Below are 21,637 nucleotides of genomic sequence, written 5' to 3'. Positions count from 1 at the left end.
AAAACTGTAATAGTGTCTCCATGACTGGTCAGACACAAATATATCTGTTTAAAAGAGTTTGGTGTAGGCCAGAAAAATATAACTGTGGTTTTGCAGTTCCACAGGTCAAATCTCTGTATTATCCTTTTTTTGACATTTTTTGCCGTAAAAAAAAACTGTAATAGTGTCTCCCTGACTGGTCAGACACAAATATATGTGTTTAAAAGAGTCTGGTGTAGGCCAGAAAAATATAACTGTGGTTTTACAGTTCCACAGGTCAAATCTCTGTATTATCCTTTTCTTGGCATTTTTTTCCGTAAAAAACGGCGGTAATAGTGTCTCCCTGACTGGTCAGACACAAATATATCTGTTTTAAATAGTCTGTTGTAGGCCAGAAAAATATAACTGTGGTTTTCCTCTTCCACGGTTCTAATCTAATTTTTATTACCCTTTTTCCATTGATAGTGCAAGTGTAAGCTATTTTACTTCATTTACAATGGGCAAGGAAAGGGACGTGGAACTGGACGTTCTGGTGATGGTGCGTGTAGAGGACGGGGCCGTGGCCAAGGTGAAAATGTGCCACAACCAACAGCCACATCTTCTCGCTCCCAGTTCTTGACCGAATTACTAGGGAAGCACACAACAACAAGACCACTATTGCGAACTGATCAGTGTGAATAGGTTATTAATTGGATAGCAGAAAATCCTTCCAGTTACCTGGGCACCACCACCTCTGGTCTGTCTTCCACATGGTCAAGTTTTAGTAGCCGTGAGTCTCGACCCCATACTCCTCCTCAACCTGATGCTCCTTCCTCGCACCATGCCGAGTGTCGTCAGACAGCAACTGATCCAACACTTGGACACTCTGAAGAGCTGTTCACTGGTCCATTTCCATATTTGTGCCTCTCGCCTGCACAGCTTGAAGTGGTGGAAGAGGAGATACCAAGTAGCGATGCCCAAATATTTGAACAGCCACGGCCAGAGGAAGTCGACTCTGGCAATCCTTCCACAACCTTATGGCGGTGGCCGTCCCTCTGTACTCGGTCCTCAGCCGACACTATTTTCCCCGGTGTGCCTTCCCCGCACTACACAAGCACGTGTCCCAAAACATCTGCCGTGCCCTCAACAACACAGTTACTGGGAGAGTCCACCTGACAACGGATACGTGGACAAGCGCTTGTGGCCAGGGACAGTACATCTCCCTGACGGCACACTGGGTAAATATAGTGGAAGCCGGGACCCAGTCGGACCTTGGGACGAAACACATCCTCCCCACACCGTGGATTGCGGCTCTATGTCAGTCAGAGTTGCCCCCACAGTGTACAGCTCCTGGGCATCATCCTCCTCCTCCTCCTCATGTCCAGCCCCCATCTCAGATATCACCACATCAGTTACAAGCTGGAAGCACTGTGAAACCTCACACTGCTTGTGAGTTGTGGACAGCTGTGAAAGAGCAGGCAGATCTGTGGCTGAGACTGCTGAACCTACATCCAGGCATGGTTGTGTGTGACAATGGCCGTAACCTGGTGGCGGCTCTGAGGCGAGGTAAGATCACACATGTACCATGCCTGGCTCATGTGCTTAACTTCGTGGTTCAGCGGTTTCTTAAATCGTACCCTGAGTTGCCAGATCTGCTCGTCAAGGTACGTCGCCTGTCAGCTCATTTTCAGAAGTCGGCTACAGCTTCCGCCGCCCTTGCTGTGTTGCAGCAGTGTTTGCAGCTTCCGTCACACCGACTGGTGTGTGATGTCCCCACACGTTGGAACTCTACCCTCCACATGTTGCAAAGGAATTGTGAGCAGAAGAGAGCAGTTGTGGAGTACCAGCTGCAACAAGGCCATCGATATTCAGGTCAGACTCCACACATAAGACCTCAGGTATGGACCTGGATGTCTGACATATGTACCATCCTGACAAACTTTGAGGAGTCCACCAAGATGGTGAGTGGCGATGACGCCATCATTAGCATCAGCATCCCACTTGTCTGTCTGTTGCAATGCTCTCTGCAGAGAATTAAAGAGGAGGCATTGCAGCCACAGTATGATGAGATGGATCAAGAAGCCGTAGCGGGCGATTACACACAGCCTAGACTCATCTCATCCCAATGTGCATTGGGGGACAATGAGGGAGAGGAGGAGGAGGAGGAGGAAGAACAGGAGCTGGTATCATGCGCTGTAGACGTTAGTACCTGTTCAACTGTCATACAGTCGGTTCAGCGTGGGTGGCATGAGGACAGGGGGGAGGGGGAGGAGGAAGAGGAGGAGAGCATGGTAAATCGTCAGCTTGGTGAGGAAACGAAAATCTTGCCCGATACCAGTCTGTCACACATGGCTGACTTTATGTTACGCTGCCTTAACCGTGACCCTCACGTTGTCAAAATGTTGGGTGACAGTCATTACTGGTTGGTGACACTTTTAGACCCCCGCTACAAGGACAACTTTCACTCTCTTATTCCTGAGGTGGAGAGGTCTACAAAAATGTGACAGTACCAGAAGGCCCTTGCTGCAGAACACAGAAATTCCCTTCTGCACACGCTAGCGGCAGAGGTCACAGTTCGTTGACCAACCAAGGCATACAGGCAAGAGAGACGCAACTCCAATTCAGCAGAGGCAGGAGAACACTGTCAACATTCTGGGACAGTTTTCTGAGACCTTACATTCCCTGAGGCGTGAGGTACTCTCACAAGGAGTGGAAAGTTTCAAAAGATTGTGAGGGAGTACCTTGCCGAGCGTACCAGCGTCCTCCGTGATTCCTCTGTGCCTTTTAATTATTGGGTATCCAAGCTGGACACTTGGAATGAACTCGCTCTGTACGACTTGGAGGTCCTGGCCTGCCCTGCCGCTAGCGTGTTATCGGAGCGTGTTTTTAGTGCCGCTGGGGGAATTTTAACTGATAAGCACACTCGCCTGTCAACTGACAATGCTGACAAGCTGACCCTTATCAAAATGAACAAGGGCTGGATTGGGCCAGACTTCTCATCACCACCAAAATGACAGCAGAGTAGCATAAAGTCAAATCCACTGTGTTATTTTGGGAGGTGTATTCCCATGCAACGCTTCACACCCACACATGGGTATACGCTTCCTCATTTTGTCTGTATTTTGCTCTTCTCCTTATCCTCAGCCTCCACCTCCACTATACCACCAGGGTGACCATGGTCCGTGTTGCCAGAATTGCAAGTTCCTCCGTCCTAATTTTTGCCAGCTTTTGCTTGGAAGGCATAGGCAAAGACTATGGGAGACCCACTCCCCAATAATGGGAATAATGTTTTTAATATGCTGTACTGCATGGCTCTTGTAAGGGGCATTAAAGTTGTCTTGTTAAGCTACTGCGACCTCCACCATTCCTCCAAGGGGCATTTAAACCATCTTGTTAAGCTACTGCAACCTCCACGTCTCTTCCAAGGGGCATTAAAATCGTCTTGTTAAGCTACTGTGACCTCCACGTCTCTTCCAAGGGGCATTAAAACAGTCTTTTTAAGCTACTGCGACCTCCCCCACTTCTACAAGCGGCATTAAAACCGTCTTGTTAAGCTACTGCGACCTCCACCACTTCTCCAAGGGGTATTGATATTGTCTTTTTTTTCCACTGTGACCTCCACGTCTCTTCCAAGGGGAATTAAAACCGTCTTGTTAAGCTACTGCGACCTCCACCACATTTTCACGGGGCATTGATATTGTCTTTTTATTCCACTGTGACCTCAACGTCTCTTCCAAGGGGCATTAAAATCGTCTTTTTAAGCTACTGCGACCTCCACCGCTCTTCCAAGGGGCATTAAAACCGACTTTTTAAGCTATTGCGACCTCCACGTCTCTTCCAAGGGGCATTTAAACTGCCTTGTTAAGCTACTTCGACCTCCACGTCTCTTCCAAGGGGCATTAAAAACGTCTTTTTAAGCTACTGTGACGTCCAGGTCTCTTCCAAGGGGCATTTAAACCGTCTTGTTAAGCTACTGCGACCTCTACGTCTCTTCCAAGGGGCATTAAAACCGTCTTGTTAAGCTACTGCGACCTCCACGTCTCTTCCAAGGGGCATTTAAACCGTCTTGTTAAACCATTCTGAACTCCACAGCTCTTCCTAGGGACAATAAAATGTTGTTTTTAATTAACTCTAACCTCCACGACTCTTCCAACGGATATTGCATTTCCTCCTAATTTTAGTCAGCTTTTGTTTTTCAATGGATAGGCGAACACTAAGGGAGACCCATTCCCCAATAATGGGTAGAATGTTTTTAGTACGCTGTAATCCATATCTGTTTCAAGGGGCATTGCAGTTCCTCATAATTTTTGGAAAGCCTTCCATTCACTGCTTAGGCCAACAGTGCACAGGAGACCCAGTTGCTATAAATGGAAAAAATGGTTTAGTTAAGGCCCTCTGACCTCCATGTCACTTAGAAAGGTGCATTGGAGTGCCTTGAAATTTTTGTAGGCATTCCACTCACTGTATGCCCTATAACTGAGTAGCCGAACTGCTCCTTTTGGTACAGAAACATATCCTACAAGACATGTGTGGTTGACTGGCCTGATATTGATGTGAATGGTCCCTGTTCCTCCTGCTCTTTCTCCTTTGCCACCACCTCATCCATCATTCATCACCTGAAGCATTGTTTTAACGGGAGTCATAGAACTGGGATAGTAGCAGGAAAACATCCAGCAATCCTCGGAGGAGGTAGGATGTGCGCCATAACGCTGACCACCTCAGGCCTAGCCTCTACTACATACATGCGCTTGCATTCCAAGGAACAAAAAGCTAAGGAGATGGATGGCCTCATGATCATGAATAATTTACTCGTTGTGTAGGATGCCGACCACTGCTGCTGTCTACCTTTTGAACTTTGTGATGAAGCCTGATTGACCCAGGACCCACAATCCTCTATGTCTGGAGGACGTGTTGCATCCCAGTGTCCAACTGTGTCCTTGCTTCTACAATATTAACCCAGTGTGAAGGCGTCAGTGAGATGGACCATCCCTGGCCACATTAACTTGTCCACGTGTTTGTGGTTAGGCTGTCCTTCAAATAGGGGCGGCTGGGGACCGTTTATGGACACCCGGCCGCCCCCAGGCGGCTGGGGACCGTGTGTGGACACCTAGCTGCGGGGCGGCTGGGGACTGAGCATGGACACCCGGCCGCCCCCTGGTGGCTGGGGACCGAGCATGGACACCCGGCCGCTGGGTGGCTGGGGAATGAGTATGGATACCTCGCTGCCGAAGAAGCCATGAGGTAGTGGCCAGCTTCGGCCTCCTCCAAACTAAAAGGCCCCATTTCAAGTGCAAGCTAGCAGTATGGAATTGCAGCCTGGGGGTGGGTGGGTGGGTGGCAGGTTGCACACTTATGCTTGCATTCCAAGAAAACAAAGCAGATGCTAACTTCTATCATCATCATCATGGTCCTCACCTTGGCACGCTCAACTCCCCTGATGGAGAATCCAGGGCACACCGGAGGAGTCTGGTTCTCTGGTGGGCTCGTCCAATGCTACCCTAAAGCAGGCCGGGCTAAGAAAAGTGTGGGGGGATGTTCCGCTGAGAAATAGGGGCGGCTGGGGACCGTTTATGGACACCCGGCTGCCCCCTGGCGGCTGGAAACCGAGCCTGGACACCCGGCCGCCGGGCGACTGGGAACTGAGTATGGATACCTCGCTACCAAAGCAGCCATGAGGTAGTGGCCAGCTTCGGCCTCCTCCAAACTAAAAGGCCCCATTTCAAGTGCAAGCTAGCAGTATGGTATTGCAGCCTGCGGGTGGGTGGGTGGCAGTATGCATTCTTGTGTTTGCATTGCAAGGAATGGGGGAGGTACAATTAAACACTGCCCTAGGTCAAGGATTTGCACGGGGATAGTTGCAAGTCTGCATCTTCTGATACGGCAAGGATCACTTCTGATGGGCACACTTTTAGGCAGTGACCTGGGTGTCAGAGATGCTTCCAGGGGTCTTCCCCATGATGTTCCCATGTCTTTTCAGCACTGTATGCATGTGTCACACAGCACATGGCCAGATAAGGTTGTAAAATTTGTCACGGTTGAAAGCAATACAAAAGTGCAAAAACGCATAAAAAATGCTACTTGTTAACATAGCCCAAGGTGTGGAGGAGTATTTTTATTTTTGGTTATTTATTTTACCTTATACACCAGTCTTTACCCTGGAAAGGAAGTTCCTTAACATATTTCACAGGAAAGCACTTTCAGTTTTGTTTTTGAACGTTTTCTTGTGAGCCCGTAAAAGTGGCTTAATACCCCTGACCACGTTGTTGACAGCAGTGACCTGGGGGTCAGAAATGCTTCCTGGGGCGATGCCCATGCTGTCCCCATGTCTTTTGAGCACTGTCACTATCGTTTTGGGCACTTTTTAGGTTTTCTACAGACTGCCAGGGGTGCCGTCGCAAAAATGCTCGGGTCTCCCATAGACTAACATTGGGCTCGTTGCTCGGGTCGAGCACCCGAGTATCACGGCGAGCTCGGCCCGAGCTTCGAGCACCCAAGCATTTTAGTGCTCACTCAACACTACTCTTCACATATAAAACATTTTTCATATAAAACATTTGTCAAAAGGTTACAGTTAGTGTTGAGCGAGTAGGTTGTATTAACCCTTTCGCCGAGTATGCTCGGGCCAAGCTCCGAGTATTTATAGCTGCTCGGTGATAAGGTTAAATCGCTTCCGTGTGCATGATTTGCGACTGTTTGACAGCTTTATTACATGTGAGGAATGTGTAAGAAATAGACAGTCTTGGCCGCCATGTTCCGGGCTTCCATGTGCTCCCACCACACCTGCTGGTTATATCGCTCCTTTTCCAGCTGCAGGAGCTCCCTCCTGCAGTCCTCTTCCTTCCCGAGTGCCTGGGCCTGCATCTCCCTTGGGAACCCCATGAGGTCCCCTTCCCGGTCGTCCCACCGGAACTCCTCTCTTCCTGGGCAGGTGACCGGGGGTGCAGGCATGGGCGTCAGAGGGAGTCCCTGCTGGTCCTCATTCCTGGCAGACCAGTCATAAGTGGGGCCTCTGTATGCCCACTCAGGTGCGGGGGCTGGTGGCTCCGGTAGGGGGCCCAGAAGCAGGTCATGTGAGCAGGCGCCCGGGTGTGGTGCTTCCGCCAAGGGATCGAGGAGCGAATCGGCAGAGCAGGCCAGGTGGCATGGGGATTCCGACAGGGGATCGTGGAGCTGGTCGGTGGAGCAGGCGCCGAGGTACAGAGATTCCGCCAGGGGCTCGATGAGCTGGTCGGCGGAGCAGGCACCCAGTGTAGGAGATTCTGGGCCTGAGAGCAAGTCGGGAGCATGCGCGTCCAGGTATGGAGGCACCGCCAGGGGGCCCAGTAGCAGGTCAGTGCGGTCTGTGTCCGAGACAGGGAAACTCTTCCTACCTGCTCCCGCGGCCGCTCCTTGGCTCCTCTCTGCCTCCTGGTCCTGGTTTGGCTCTGCCGGGGCTGGGGCGCTGTCAATGGAACACGGGACTCGCTACCGCCTGGCCTCTATCTTCCCCAGCACCTCCTCCTTCCAGCCGGTGATGGCTGTCCTCTCGGCCTCTCCTACCCGTCGGCTGAGCTCACGCATCTCGGCATGGAGAAACTCCGCATCATCCAGGGTCAACTTGTAGATCACCTCTGCAAGGGTAAGCGGTGTCTCGCTTGGTTGCAGGCCGCGGGCCGGGTTCTCAGGCTCAACTCCCTCCATCTTGCCTGCCGGGTGTGGTCTGTCTGGTCTGCTGGAGACCACACCCTGTTTCCCAGTTTTCTTTTCCCCTCTCCCCTTTCTGGGGCAGTCCCATGGCTGCTTGAGGTCGGTCACACCTGGGGGCGTCTTTCCCACCTTGATGGACACATCTATGTGTATGGCCACAGTTGCAGGGGGCGGGTTGCACTTTTGGTGCCATTCTGGGACCCGGCCCATGATGGGAGGTTCTGCATTGTTGTCTTTGATCACGCACATAATGGCACCTGTTCTTCTGGGGCAGGCGCCACATCAGTATTAGACACAGTCTCTAGGCGCACAACACCCAGTGATAACGGGTGGGTTGCATATCCTGTTCGTGACGCCAAGTTGAAGTGCCCCCTGGGCCGTGGGGTACCCGCTGCCGGGCTGGTAAATGCTGGGGGATGTCACAGTGGCGGTGACCCGGTCCGTGACCCAGGGCGGTCAATAAAAAGTTTTTTTTTATAGGGGATTTATGTGCAAAGTTCGTGATGCCACCTGTGGTATGCGGCTATGGGAGCCGCCGCTGCGGAGCAGGTCCTCTGAAGCTCATGTTACTGCAGCAGGGATGGTGTGGCTCTCCACCGGTAGAGCTTAGCTCCAGGGCAGGGTAGATTTTATGGATTATGCTGGGCGTTGTAGTGCAGGGGGTGATGGCGCAGGCAATAATCACAGAGACAGTGGGGTGCAGTCTTCCAAGTTTACTCACAGTTGATAAGTTCTTCAAGCTGCACTGTACAGGTACAGCCTCCCACGTCGTGCTGCGTTCACCAAGCAGGGGCTCAGCAATCCCCCAGATAATTCAGGAGCACTTAACGGGACCCCTTTCTGTGTGCCTTTCTCAGTCTTCTTCCTGTGCTGGCTCTCACCCTCCTGCCCTGCGCCTTGCAATCAGTGTCCCAAGACCTGCAGTCCCCTGGACTCTCTGTGGCTACCTTCTCGGCGATATAATTGCGGATGTGGCCACTGCACTCTGAAAGTACAGAAGCCTCCGGTTTCTAGCTGAGCCTTGTAGTTCTCCACTAGTTAAGGGGCCGGTCCCCTCTGCGGCTTGATCTCTCCACCGCCTGGCAGATTCGGGCGTACGGGTGGCCTCCAGCACTTCCCGTACCCCTAGGATCCCCTCTTTCATTCTGGAGCCTTCCTCCCGCTCCTCTCTCTCTCTTCAGACTTGGGCCTCACTGGCTAGGCCCGCCTCTGGAGCAGAGCTCCTGCAGAGCCTCTGCTCCCCTCACTTTCCTCCTCTGACTGAACACTCTGACTGGCTTGTCTTTCTAAGATGTCTCCCCTTTTTATACAGCTACTGAAGTGCTCCCCTGATCTACGTCCTCCACCCACACCCACTACATGGTTCCCCCTCACTTGGTTCCCCCCCCCACTCCAGACAGGGACCAGGGACTGTGCTCTCCCGTAGGAGCAATCTCGCCCTGCCCTCTGAAGTGTGGTGTAATGAATGCAGGTGTTAAAGTCCCGGGCAGTACTCCATCCATACCTGAGAGTGAGATACCACACCTCTGGGTGAGATCCAGTACCTCTGTGGCAACTGAACCCACAGGGGCGCCACATAAACATAACTCAAGAATGCCAATAAGGAGCAGCGAAGTAGGTGATAGACGTTCTGGTAGACCCTGCGGCTGTGAAAAAGGATTAGTTCCAAGTGTGGTAATACTACAAGTAACTATTATTAACGCATTTCAGGTTCTTACCGAAACCTTTCTCAAAACTGAACTACATTTGATATGTATGTACTATACTATATTTAATATGTAGTTCAGCTTTGAGAAAGGGTTCGGTAGGAACCTGAAACGCATTAATAAAAGCTACTTGAAGTATTACCACACATGGAACTACTCCTTTTTCACAGCAGTGGAATCTTCAGAATGTTTATCTCCTACTTCTCTTCGATCTACATGCAGAAGAAGATCCTCTTTTATCTGTAGAAGGGATGAGCGGACAAGTGGAAGTTCAGATTCTAGTACCCAACCTGAACTTTAGTCCTAAGTTCGGTTCAAGTACCAGAACAGTACTCGAACTTGAACCAAAACGTGAACAACATTGAAAACAATGGTGGCCCGAACTCTGGAGCTGCAAAAAAAATTCTCTCTCTCCCGCTGGACTTCTCAAGGAACTCCGAACATTGCAATAGATTTCCGAGGAAAGTCCGTGTTTGGCATTTAGCACCAGACAGTAACTGTCCGGTACGAACGCCGAACTTGTATCTTCGGGTTCGCTCATCTCTAATCTGTAGATGTGACTGCAGCAGCTGAATAATCTATCGGCATTTATTTGAGTTATGACTAGAGATGAGCGTTGTTCTACTCGAACTGTTCGCCAATCTCAAATTCGAGCTGTTTTGGGCGGTGTTCGAGCCGTTCGGCGAACACGAACAATTTGATAAAAATTCGGCTGTTCGAGGTTATGCTCGATAACTGTTCGTGCACCAAAATCATAACTGGATTTTTTCTCAGTAATGATGAAAATTAATGTTAATACGCAGTTTGAGTGTACAGCGGGGTGGGGGGAGGGGCAGGGGATGGATCTCTGCAGGAACAATGAAGATCTCCATTTTTTTTTCTCTTTCCCGCATTTGCAGTGGGGAGGTGCAATCTGTCAGCCTATCAGCAGCGCACACACGGAGCGAAGTGCTTTTTTTCACACAAGCAAGGGCATGTGTCATTGGCAGTGTATGTCACATGTCCTTGCCCTATAAGACCAAGCCATTTTCCCCGTCGCCACCATTTTCTCACTGCTGCAGCTGCGTGTTAGACGGCACCGCTGTTGCTGTGTGCGCTATACCTTGTTAATTTCAAGCCAATTTTCGCACAAATCTACAGATAGCTTGGGAGTAGGGAATAGTTGTGATTGCAGTCCTTTTAAGGACTAGGTTACAGCATTTCCTACGACTTTTATCAGGGAGGTCTGTGCTCTTAAATAGATAGGTTGTGGGAGTAAAGACTAATTGTAATTGGAGTCCTTTTCAGGACTAGGTTACATCAGTTCCTATCAGTTTTTGCCAGGCAGGTCTGTGCCAGTGCTGTGCATGTTTTTTTTCACAGCATTTGGCTGAATCTAGCAAAGCTAATCCTTTTTGGCCTATTGCAGAGTGTGTTAGTCAGTGGAGTAGCCTATCTGTGTTGCAAGATATACCACCTGTGTATAGAATACCAATTTTTTTACTGCACCTAGTGAAGTAAAATCTTTTGGGCATAGCATCATTCTATTAGTCCATCTATACTGACCTCCATCAGGTTGCAAATTAAAACTAATTTTTATCTGCATCTACAGTACCTTTGAAAAAATATTTGGGCTTCTAGCTGTGTGTGGGACTTGTTGTATTAGTCCATCTATACTGACCTCCATCAGGTTGCAAACTGAATATATTTTTTTTCTGCATCTACCTCTGAAAAAATATTGGGCTTCTAGCTGTGTGTGGGTCTTGTTCTATTAATCCATCTATACTGACCTCCATCAGGTTGCAAACTGAATATAATTTTTTTCTGCATCTAGCTCTGAAAAAATATTTGGCCTTCTAGCAGTGTGTCGGACTTTCTCTATTAGTCCATCTATACTGACCTCCATCAGATTGCAAATTAAAACTAATTTTTATCTGCATCTACAATACCTCTGAAAAAATATTTGGGCTTCTAGCTGTGTGTGGGACTTGTTGTATTAGTCCATCTATACTGACCTCCATCAGGTTGCAAATTAAAACTAATTTTTATCTGCATCTACAGTACCTCTGAAAAAATATTTGGGCTTCTAGCTGTGTGTGGGACTTGTTGTATTAGTCCATCTATACTGACCTCCATCAGGTTGCAAACTGAATATATTTTTTTCTGCATCTACCTCTGAAAAAATATTTGGGCTTCTAGCTGTGTGTGGGACTTGTTGTATTAGTCCATCTATACTGACCTCCATCAGGTTGCAAACTGAATATATTTTTTTCTGCATCTACCTCTGAAAAAATATTGGGCTTCTAGCTGTGTGTGGGTCTTGTTCTATTAATCCATCTATACTGACCTCCATCAGGTTGCAAACTGAATATAATTTTTTTCTGCATCTAGCTCTGAAAAAATATTTGGCCTTCTAGCAGTGTGTCGGACTTTCTCTATTAGTCCATCTATACTGACCTCCATCAGGTTGCAAATTAATACTAATTTTTATCTGCATCTACAGTACCTCTGAAAAAATATTTGGGCTTCTAGCTGTGTGTGGGACTTGTTGTATTAGTCCATCTATACTGACCTCCATCAGGTTGCAAATTAAAACTAATTTTTATCTGCATCTACAGTACCTCTGAAAAAATATTTGGGCTTCTAGCTGTGTGTGGGACTTGTTGTATTAGTCCATCTATACTGACCTCCATCAGGTTGCAAACTGAATATATTTTTTTCTGCATCTACCTCTGAAAAAATATTGGGCTTCTAGCTGTGTGTGGGCCTTGTTCTATTAATCCATCTATACTGACCTCCATCAGGTTGCAAACTGAATATAATTTTTTTCTGCATCTAGCTCTGAAAAAATATTTGGCCTTCTAGCAGTGTGTCGGACTTTCTCTATTAATCCATCTATACTGAAGTCCATCAGGTTGCAAATTAAAACTAATTTTTATCTGCATCTACAGTACCTCTGAAAAAATATTTGGGCTTCTAGCTGTGTGTGGGACTTGTTGTATTAGTCCATCTATACTGACCTCCATCAGGTTGCAAACTGAATATATTTTTTTCTGCATCTACCTCTGAAAAAATATTGGGCTTCTAGCTGTGTGTGGGACTTGTTGTATTAGTCCATCTATACTGACCTCCATCAGGTTGCAAACTGAATATATTTTTTTCTGCATCTACCTCTGAAAAAATATTGGGCTTCTAGCTGTGTGTGGGTCTTGTTCTATTAATCCATCTATACTGACCTCCATCAGGTTGCAAACTGAATATAATTTTTTTCTGCATCTAGCTCTGAAAAAATATTTGGCCTTCTAGCAGTGTGTCGGACTTTCTCTATTAGTCCATCTATACTGACCTCCATTAGGTTGCAAATTAAAACTAATTTTTATCTGCATCTACAGTACCTCTGAAAAAATATTTGGGCTTCTAGCTGTGTGTGGGACTTGATGTATTAGTCCATCTATACTGACCTCCATCAGGTTGCAAATTAAAAATAATTTTTATCTGCATCTACAGTACCTCTGAAAAAATATTTGGGCTTCTAGCTGTGTGTGGGACTTGTTGTATTAGTCCATCTATACTGACCTCCATCAGGTTGCAAACTGAATATATTTTTTTCTGCATCTACCTCTGAAAAAATATTTGGGCTTCTATCTGTGTGGGACTTGTTGTATTAGTCCATCTATACTGACCTCCATCAGGTTGCAAACTGAATATATTTTTTTCTGCATCTACCTCTGAAAAAATATTGGGCTTCTAGCTGTGTGTGGGACTTGTTGTATTAGTCCATCTATACTGACCTCCATCAGGTTGCAAACTGAATATATTTTTTTCTGCATCTACCTCTGAAAAAATATTGGGCTTCTAGCTGTTTGTGGGTCTTGTTGTATTAGTCCATCTATACTGACCTCCATCAGGTTGCAAACTGAATATATTTTTTTCTGCATCTAACCCAGCCAATAGTTTTGGCCTAATACCACAGTTTGGCCACTCAGCTCTGCTCGGTTACCATCCATTGTTTTTTTGTGCAAACAACTCCAGAGTTGTGAATTAGTTAACCACCAAAATGAGTTGAAAAAGGCCTGCTGCTGGTGGAAAGGGGAATAGGCGTGTTGGGAAGGGGAAAAAAGGTTGTGTCCGTGGGGTAGGTGTGAAAGCAACAGTAACATCTGCAGAAGAAAGACCATCTTCCAGCCAAACTAAAATGTCTACTTCTTTTAGCGGACAATGTGATAAGATCCCTTTCTTACGGCCACGCCAATCGCTACAAATTCCAGATGAGGCACAAAAACAGCAGGTGCTTCAACGAATATCAAGTGCTCCTTTAAGTGGGCTCTCCTCCACATCAACTTCAACATCACAAATACTCCAGTCCTCAAAGGTGTCACCCAAATCGCACTTGCTTCCTCACAGCTCCCAAATCTCCAGCTGCCCGTCTGAGTATGAGGTAGAACAGATGGTTGAGTCTGCAGAGCTGTTTACTCATACTATAGCCTGGGAATCAGAGGTCGACTCCAGCGCTTCTGTGAATCCAGACGAGGAAATGATCTGCACTGATGCCCAGAATCTTTATGAGTCGGATCCAAGACCAGACGCAGAAGGTTCTGACCATAATGTAGACCCTCATTCCCAAACTGTAACTCCTGTTGGTGGAGACAATGAGGAAGACGATGATAAGACTCAAATACCTGATTGGAGCGACAACTTTAGTTTTTTGTCAGGGCAGGAACAGGTTGGCTCTGAGGACGACGGGTGTGATAACACACAGGGTGATGATGATGAGGTTGGAGATCCCACTTACTGTCAACCCACAGTCAGCCAAGAGATGAGGTCAGCAGAGGAGGTGGAGGAAGATGCTAGTGACGACGAGGTCAGGTTGCGCCTTCCTGGACAGAGACGTAGTACTGGAAGCACGTCAACAACTGCATCCTCAAACACAACTCTGCCTCTCACCACAAGTCGTGGTGGCTCTTCAGGTCGCATGGGTGCTAAGCCTTGCATAGCCTGGGCATTTTTTCAGATCGATAAAGATGACCCAACTCGTGTTATCTGTAACATTTGTCAGCAAAAGCTAAGTAGAGGCCAAAAAATACATAGTTTGAGTACTTCATGCATGAACCGGCACATGGACATGAAGCATAAGTTGCAGTGGGAAGCTCAGTGTGCTACAATGCGGCCTAGCCGGCCGGGCCAACCACCGTCTGCCATATCTTGTGCATCCGCGGCCTCTTCATCCTCTGTGACTGGGGGGACAGCAGTCACACCTGTTTTGGGGCGCAGACCTGCCACCTCTTTACCCGCAACAGCCAGCGTGATTGGCAGGTCATCATTTTCTTTGGAGGTGGTAACACCAGCTGGTCTTGAGCGCTGTCCGACATCGATAGCACCACCTTTGGATCAAGGCAACCTAACATGTCCGCCTGCATCTTCCTCACAGACCGGCAGTTTGCCGGGGACACCCTTATCAACCCCGTCTAAGCACAATAGCCAGCCCTCGGTCCCTCAGATGTGGACAAGTAAAAGACCATTTCCTCCTAGCCATGAGAAAGCTAAGAGGTTGAATTTCACCATCTGCAAGCTCTTGGCTACAGAAATGCTGCCTTTCCGCCTGGTGGACACAGAGGATTTTCGAGACCTTATGTCCGTCGCAGTGCCCCAGTACCAGATGCCCAGTCGGCACTACTTCTCAAAGAAAGGTGTGCCTGCGATCCACCAGCATGTCGCACACAACATCACCACTTCTTTGAGAAACTCTGTGTGTGACAGGGTGCATTTCACCACAGACACTTGGACGAGTAGGCATGGACAGGGGCGTTACATGTCGCTGACTGGGCACTGGGTAACTATGGTGACAGCAGGACAAGTGGCTGCTGTCCAAGTCTTGCCATCCCCACGAGTTGTGCGTCATTCCTCTTTATGTCAAAGTTCCTCCACTGCTTCTGCCTCCTCAACCTCCTCTCGGTCTTCCACCTGCACCCAAAGCCTGTCTGGTCATGCCACAAGCTTTCTAACTGCGCAGAAGGGATCCTGCACACCTCCTTACTATGCTGGCAGTAGGGCTCAACGTCATCAGGCGGTTTTTACATTGAAATGTCTGGGAAATGTGAGTCACACAGCTGAGGAGTTGTGGTCAGCTCTGGAGAACCAATTTTATGAATGGTTGTCTCCACTGGACCTGAAACCAGGGAAGGCCGTGTGCGACAATGCTGCAAACCTGGGTGCGGCCCTTCGCCGGGGCAATGTCACACACGTGCCTTGTATGGCTCACGTGTTGAACCTGGTTGTCCAGCAATTTTTAGCCCACTATCCCAGACTAGATGGCCTTCTGCAGAGGGCACGGTCGCTGTGTGCTCACTTCCGCCGTTCGCATCCCGCAGCTCAGCGACTTACATCTCTACAGAAGTCGTTGGGCCTGCCACTTCACCGGCTAAAATGCGATGTGCCTACCCGGTGGAATTCAACTCTGCACATGTTGCAGCGACTGTGGCAGCACCGACAAGCCCTGGTGCAATACGTTCTGACGTATAGCCTGGGCCAACGAGATTCAGAGGTGGGGCAAATCACGCTGGAGGAGTGGTCTCAGATCAGGGACCTATGCACCCTTCTGCACAGTTTTGAAATGGCGACGAAGATGTTTAGTGCTGACGATGCCATTATCAGCATGACTATTCCGGTGATTTACATGCTGGAGCACATGTTAAACAGAATTCGGAGTCAGGTGGTGGCACAAGAGGAGGTGGAGGAAGTAGAGGAGGAGGAGTTGTATGCGGAAGGGCTAACATCTGCAAGGTCCAGACGGTCGGCAGCACCAAGGCGGCATGCATGTGAGGGTGGGGGAGATGGTTTTACCAGGCGCATGGTAGCAGCCAAACTAGTGAGGAAGGTGCAGGAGCCCAGGAAGAAGTGGAGGACGAACTGATGGAAGACTCATCAGATGAGGGAGACCTTGATCACATTTCTGTTGTGCGAGGTTGAGGGGAGAGGACAGAGGAAGGAAGCATGATTGTTACCTCGCCACCAACACAACAGGGACTTGGTGCTCCTGGATGCGCAACACACATGAGTGCCTTCTTGCTGCACTACCTGCAATATGACCCTCGAATTGTGAGAATTAGAAATAATCCTGACTACTGGGTTACCACACTGTTAGATCCCCGGTACAAAAGTAAATTTGCAGAAATTATTCCTGCCATAGAAAGGGATGCACGCATGCAGGAGTATCAGCAGAGACTGTTGCAGAATCTTACATGTGCTTTTCCACAAAATACCAGTGGTGCACGTAGTGAATCTCACAGTTCCAACTTGCCAACCGTGGGACCGTCAAGTGTTCAGCACTCAAACCGTAACAGAACCACAGTATCTGCTGGTAACATCAATTTTGCGGAATCATTTCACGACTTTTTTAGCCCATCCTTTGCAAGGCCACAGGAGACAAGAAGTCTGACACATAGTCAACGCCTAGAGACGATGGTACAGGAGTATCTCCAAGTAAATATTGAAGCCACGACTGTGTCACTGGACCCTTGCTCTTTTTGGGCTTCCAATCTGGATAAATGGCCGGAGCTAGCCACTTACGCCTTGGAGATCTTGTCATGCCCCGCAGCCAGCGTTCTGTCTGAACGTGTGTTCAGCGCTGCTGGTGGTGTGCTGACAGATAAGCGCACTCGGCTCTCCACTGATAATGTAGACAGACTCACGTTCATAAAGATGAACAAATCATGGATCCGAAATGACTTTTCTACCCCTGTGTCATCCTGGGGAGAGTAAAAGCTTGATGATTGGTTAAAATCACCCTACCAACCGTTTTAAGCTTTCAAATTACTAATCATGTTTATCTGTATCTTGACTGGAAAATAATTTGGGCTTTGTAGGAGTGTGCAGCACTGATCCTATTAGGCCATCTATAATAAAGCTTCACCAGATTTAAAATTAAAAATAATTTTTAGCTGCATCTAGCCCGGAAAATAATTTTGGGGCTCCGAGATGCGCAAGACACATAAGTGCCTTCTTGCTGCACTACCTGCAGCATGACCCTCATATTGTCAGAATTCGAAGTAATCATGACTACTGGGTTGCCACACTCTTAGATCCCCCAAACTTTTCGATCAACCTTTTCATTTTAATAAAGACCAAAAAAATGGTCATTTTTGAAATTATAAGCATTAGCAGGTTGTTAGAAACTGAAATCAAACAGTTTTCAACTCAAAACTTTATTCTAGGTTATGTTACATTTTCACATAGGACCCCTTGTTCGAAAGGAGCTTCTGAACTCTCTCTTCCATTGAATTTGTCAGGTTTTGGATGGTTCTGCTTCAATTGTTTTGCATGAGGACAGAATACCCTCCCAGAGCTGTTGCTTAGATGTGAACTGCCTCCCGCCATCATAGACACTCCTTTTAATGATGCTCCAAAGGTTCTAAATGGGGTAGAGGTCAGGGGAGCATGGGGGTCACACCATAAGTTTGTCCCCTTTTATGCCCATATCAGCCAGAGATGCAGATGTTTTATGTGCAGCATGAGATGGTGCATTATCATGCAGAAAAATGATCTTGCTGTGAAATACACGGTTCTTCTTCTTGAACCATGGCAGGAAGTGCTGTTTGAGAAAATCCACATACATTATGGAGTTCATCTTTAGCGCCTTCAGGGATCCTAAAGGGGCCGACAATCTCTCTCCCCATGATTCCAGCCCAAAACATTACTCCATCTCCTCCTTGTTGGCGCTGTAGCCGTGTTTGCGTGGGGTGTCCATCAACCAGCCATCCTCCACTCCATCCATCTGGACCATCGAGCGCTGCACGGCACTCATCCGTGAAAAAACAGTTTTGAAATCAGTCTTCATGTAATGTTTGGCCCACTGGAGCCGTTTCTGCTTGTGTGAAGTGGATAGAGGAGGTCGACAGGATGGCGTATGCACAGCTGCAAACCTCTGAAGGACCCTGCATCTTGTTGTTCGGGGGACGTTGGAGGCACAAGCAGCTTCAAAAACTTGTCTGCTGCTATGACAAGGCTTTTTTGCCGCTGCTCTTTCAACCTGACGTAATTGCCTGTAGGAAAGAGTCCTCAATTTGCCCTTATCAGCACGCACACGTGTGTACTGTGAATCAGCTACATACTTCTTGATTGCCAAGACACTTCATCCTGATCATCGCACAATGTTGATTGTAGACATGCCTTGACCTAAACACTCCACAATTTTTTGCTTCTCAGCAGCCGACACATCCTTTTTCTTTCCCATTTTGGCAGAAAATGTAGGCTGCTGAATAATGTGAGAGAGCCTTCTTAAGTAGTCTTGCCTTTCATTGGACACACCTGCCAAACTAATTAGCACTGGTGTCTGCAATTGCTTACAGTGATATAAAGAGCCCTGACACACATCACCATCAATGAGTTTAACTGACAAACAAACAAATTCTTCCCTTATCACTCCTAAACACTTTTTGCATAATAATTTGGAACACAGTGTACATGTGCTTTTCCACAAAACACCAGTGGTTCACGTAGTGAATCTTACAGTTCTAACTTGCCAACCGTGGTCTGTATGGAGTTGTTCAATAAAGGGCCCAAAATTAAGATAACATAGATGGGAGAGGTCTCTATGAATAGGAATTCCTAAGTATTTGATACCCTGTGAGGGCCAGGCAAAGGGAAAGTTGGACTGGATGGATTCCTATATGGATTTGGGGAGGGAGACATCGAGGGCCTCAGACTTCGCTGCATTGATTTTAAAATTTGACCATGTAACAAAGTGATCTATTTCAGCCATAACAGCATGGATGGATATATGTGATTGAGTGATATATACTAGGACATGATCAGCAAATAGAGAGCACTTGTACTCGGTGCCTCCCACCTCAATCCACCTAATATTGGGGTTATGGCGAATTGATGAGAGCAGGTGCTCCGTCACTAGGATGTATAAGAGAGGGGACAGAGAACATCCCTGCCTTGTCCCATTGGTGATTGTGAAAGGTGATGAAAATGTTCTGACGCGCCCCCTGGGCCTTGGGACACCCGGAGCCGGACCCTTTTTGGTGGATGCTGGTGGTTGTAGTCTCCGTGGCGGCAACCCGGTTCCGTGGCTCAGGGCGGTCAAACCAGTGGCGGAACTATTTATGTGGTTTTGATGTTTAAATGTCCGACTACGCCACCCGTGGATTGCGGTCAGAGTGAACCGCCGCTCCAGGGCAGGCGGCTGAGGCTGGTGTTGTGGGTGCAGCAGAGCGTAGCATAACTCCCCACGGGAGGAGTATAGCCTCAGGGCAGTGTATGCGGAGGATGGGGGTGATGGTGCAGGGCAGCAGCAGTAATGACACGGAGTCAGTGATGCAGTCCAGGGCCTTTACTCACAGTTCTTATTATCCAGACCACGTCTGCAGGTAACGGCTGCCCACGTCGTACTGTGCTCACCAGGTGAGGGGCTCAGACAACTCCCAGATAACTTTGGAGTGCTTCACAGGACCCCCTTTGTGTGTCCTTTGTCTGGCCTTTCTTACCAACCCTTCTGTCCGGCTGCCTCGGGCCTCCTCTTGGTAAACTTGGCGCCAGTTTCCCTGACCCTATGTGGTGCCTTCCTAGCGGGTGTAGCGAGGGGCTGCGCCACATAAAATGTCACAGCCTCCTGTTTCTAGCTGAGGGTTGTTTCCTGCCTCCACTAGTTTCGGGGACCGGTCTCCCCCTTTGGCCTGACCCCTCCACGCAGGTGGATTCTGGCGTGCGTTGGCGACTCGCCCGTCCGCACCCCTGAGATCCCTTCGTTCCTCGTTCCTGGAGCCTTCTCCGCTCCTCTTCCTTCTTTCTCCCTCTTCCAAGCCTGGGCCTCTGTTACTAGGCCCGCCTCCGGAGCAGAGCTCATGCAGAGCCCCTGCTCCCTGCCACTTCTGCTCAGGCTTCTCTGCACTGAACTAAGATGGTGCCCACCTTTTATACTCCCTTCTCAATGCACCCAGGAACTGCTTCCTCCCTGCTCCTGCACTACAGGGTTCCCCTTCCTCAGTGTTCCCTCCCCCCACTCCAGCCAGGGACAGGGACTGTCGTGCCCATCTCAGGGGCCTATTGGTCGCCCTGCCCCACGGCAATGTGGTGTAATGCATGCAGGTGTCGGGTCCTGATCCACACTACATCCTTACCTGAGAGTGAGATATCACACCTCTGGGTGAGGTGCAATACCTCTGTAGCAACCGAGCCCTCAGGGTGCTACAGTTCCATTTATCTTCAGCCTAGGTGACGTATTGCGATACAGGGCCATGATTTTGGCTATAAAAGGGTCCCCTAGACCCCTACCCCAAGCTTTTTAAGAGATTCATATATGGCGTGCCAGGAGACTCTATGGAATGCTTTCTCAGCATCCAACGAGAGTATCTAATTACAAATTTTTAACTGCATCTAGCCCAGGAAATACTTTGTGCCTAGTAGCAGGGTCTGCTAGTCAGCGGATTATCCCGGCTGTTAAGCAAGCTACACCACCTGTAGTTTGGACACTTCATTTTTTCAAAGGAAATGCTTCGGGACCACGGGATACTCAGTGAAGAGCATCAGGAGGCACCCCAAGGCATAGGGGCTGGGACTGGCAGTAGGATGCCTTGCGGTGGACAGCCGAGCTCGATCCTTATAAAAGCTTTTTAACTGCAGCAGCTTTAGTGGACGCTACTGGAGCTGGAATTACGCGGCTGCTGGCATGAGACTTGCCCTCCAATAGATCCTTGTAAATGGATTTAAAGTGTATTCATTCAAATTAGAGAGACAATTTAAATTAAAAAGCTTAGAGCTGCCTCCACCACAGGGGGGCTCGCTTGACCCACCAGCGGACAGGCACCAGTATTGGGAGAGGGGGGCTGGCCATCAGGATTCACCGCGGCTCTGGCACAAACCCGGCGACACGGAGGTGGCACGAGCAGGAGCGGACTGGCCGTGTCGGCTTCTCACTTTTTGGATTTTAAAAGGGCATGACATGCCTATATCTGTGTCTCCCCCTCCTTTTACTCCTCCACCTCTTTTATTTTCGCATGACTATATGTACTTGTCACTTTTCCATGTGTTAGTTATGTCTTCTGAGCAGTTTGTCAGCTTTTGGACACCTTTGAAGGTGTTTTCTATGTGTTTCTATGTGTTTTTGTTTGCCTGCCATTGGTTTTAACGGTGTTCGAAGGTGTTCGACGAACAGTTCGACGAACAGTTTGGCGAACACACGGGTGTTCGACGAACCGAACCGAACTCGAACACTACGGGGGTGGCTCAACACTAGTTATGACACACACAATCCAATCAGGCGAGCAACCCCCTCAACCACCGACTTCCCTTTTAAAATACGGTATTAC

Source organism: Phyllobates terribilis, unplaced genomic scaffold (genome assembly GCF_046119375.1).
Source record: "Phyllobates terribilis strain yellow unplaced genomic scaffold, ASM4611937v1 Scaffold_12__6_contigs__length_324123572, whole genome shotgun sequence".
Lineage (NCBI taxonomy): Eukaryota > Metazoa > Chordata > Amphibia > Anura > Dendrobatidae > Phyllobates > Phyllobates terribilis.
Note: the sequence above shows the minus strand (reverse complement) of the source record.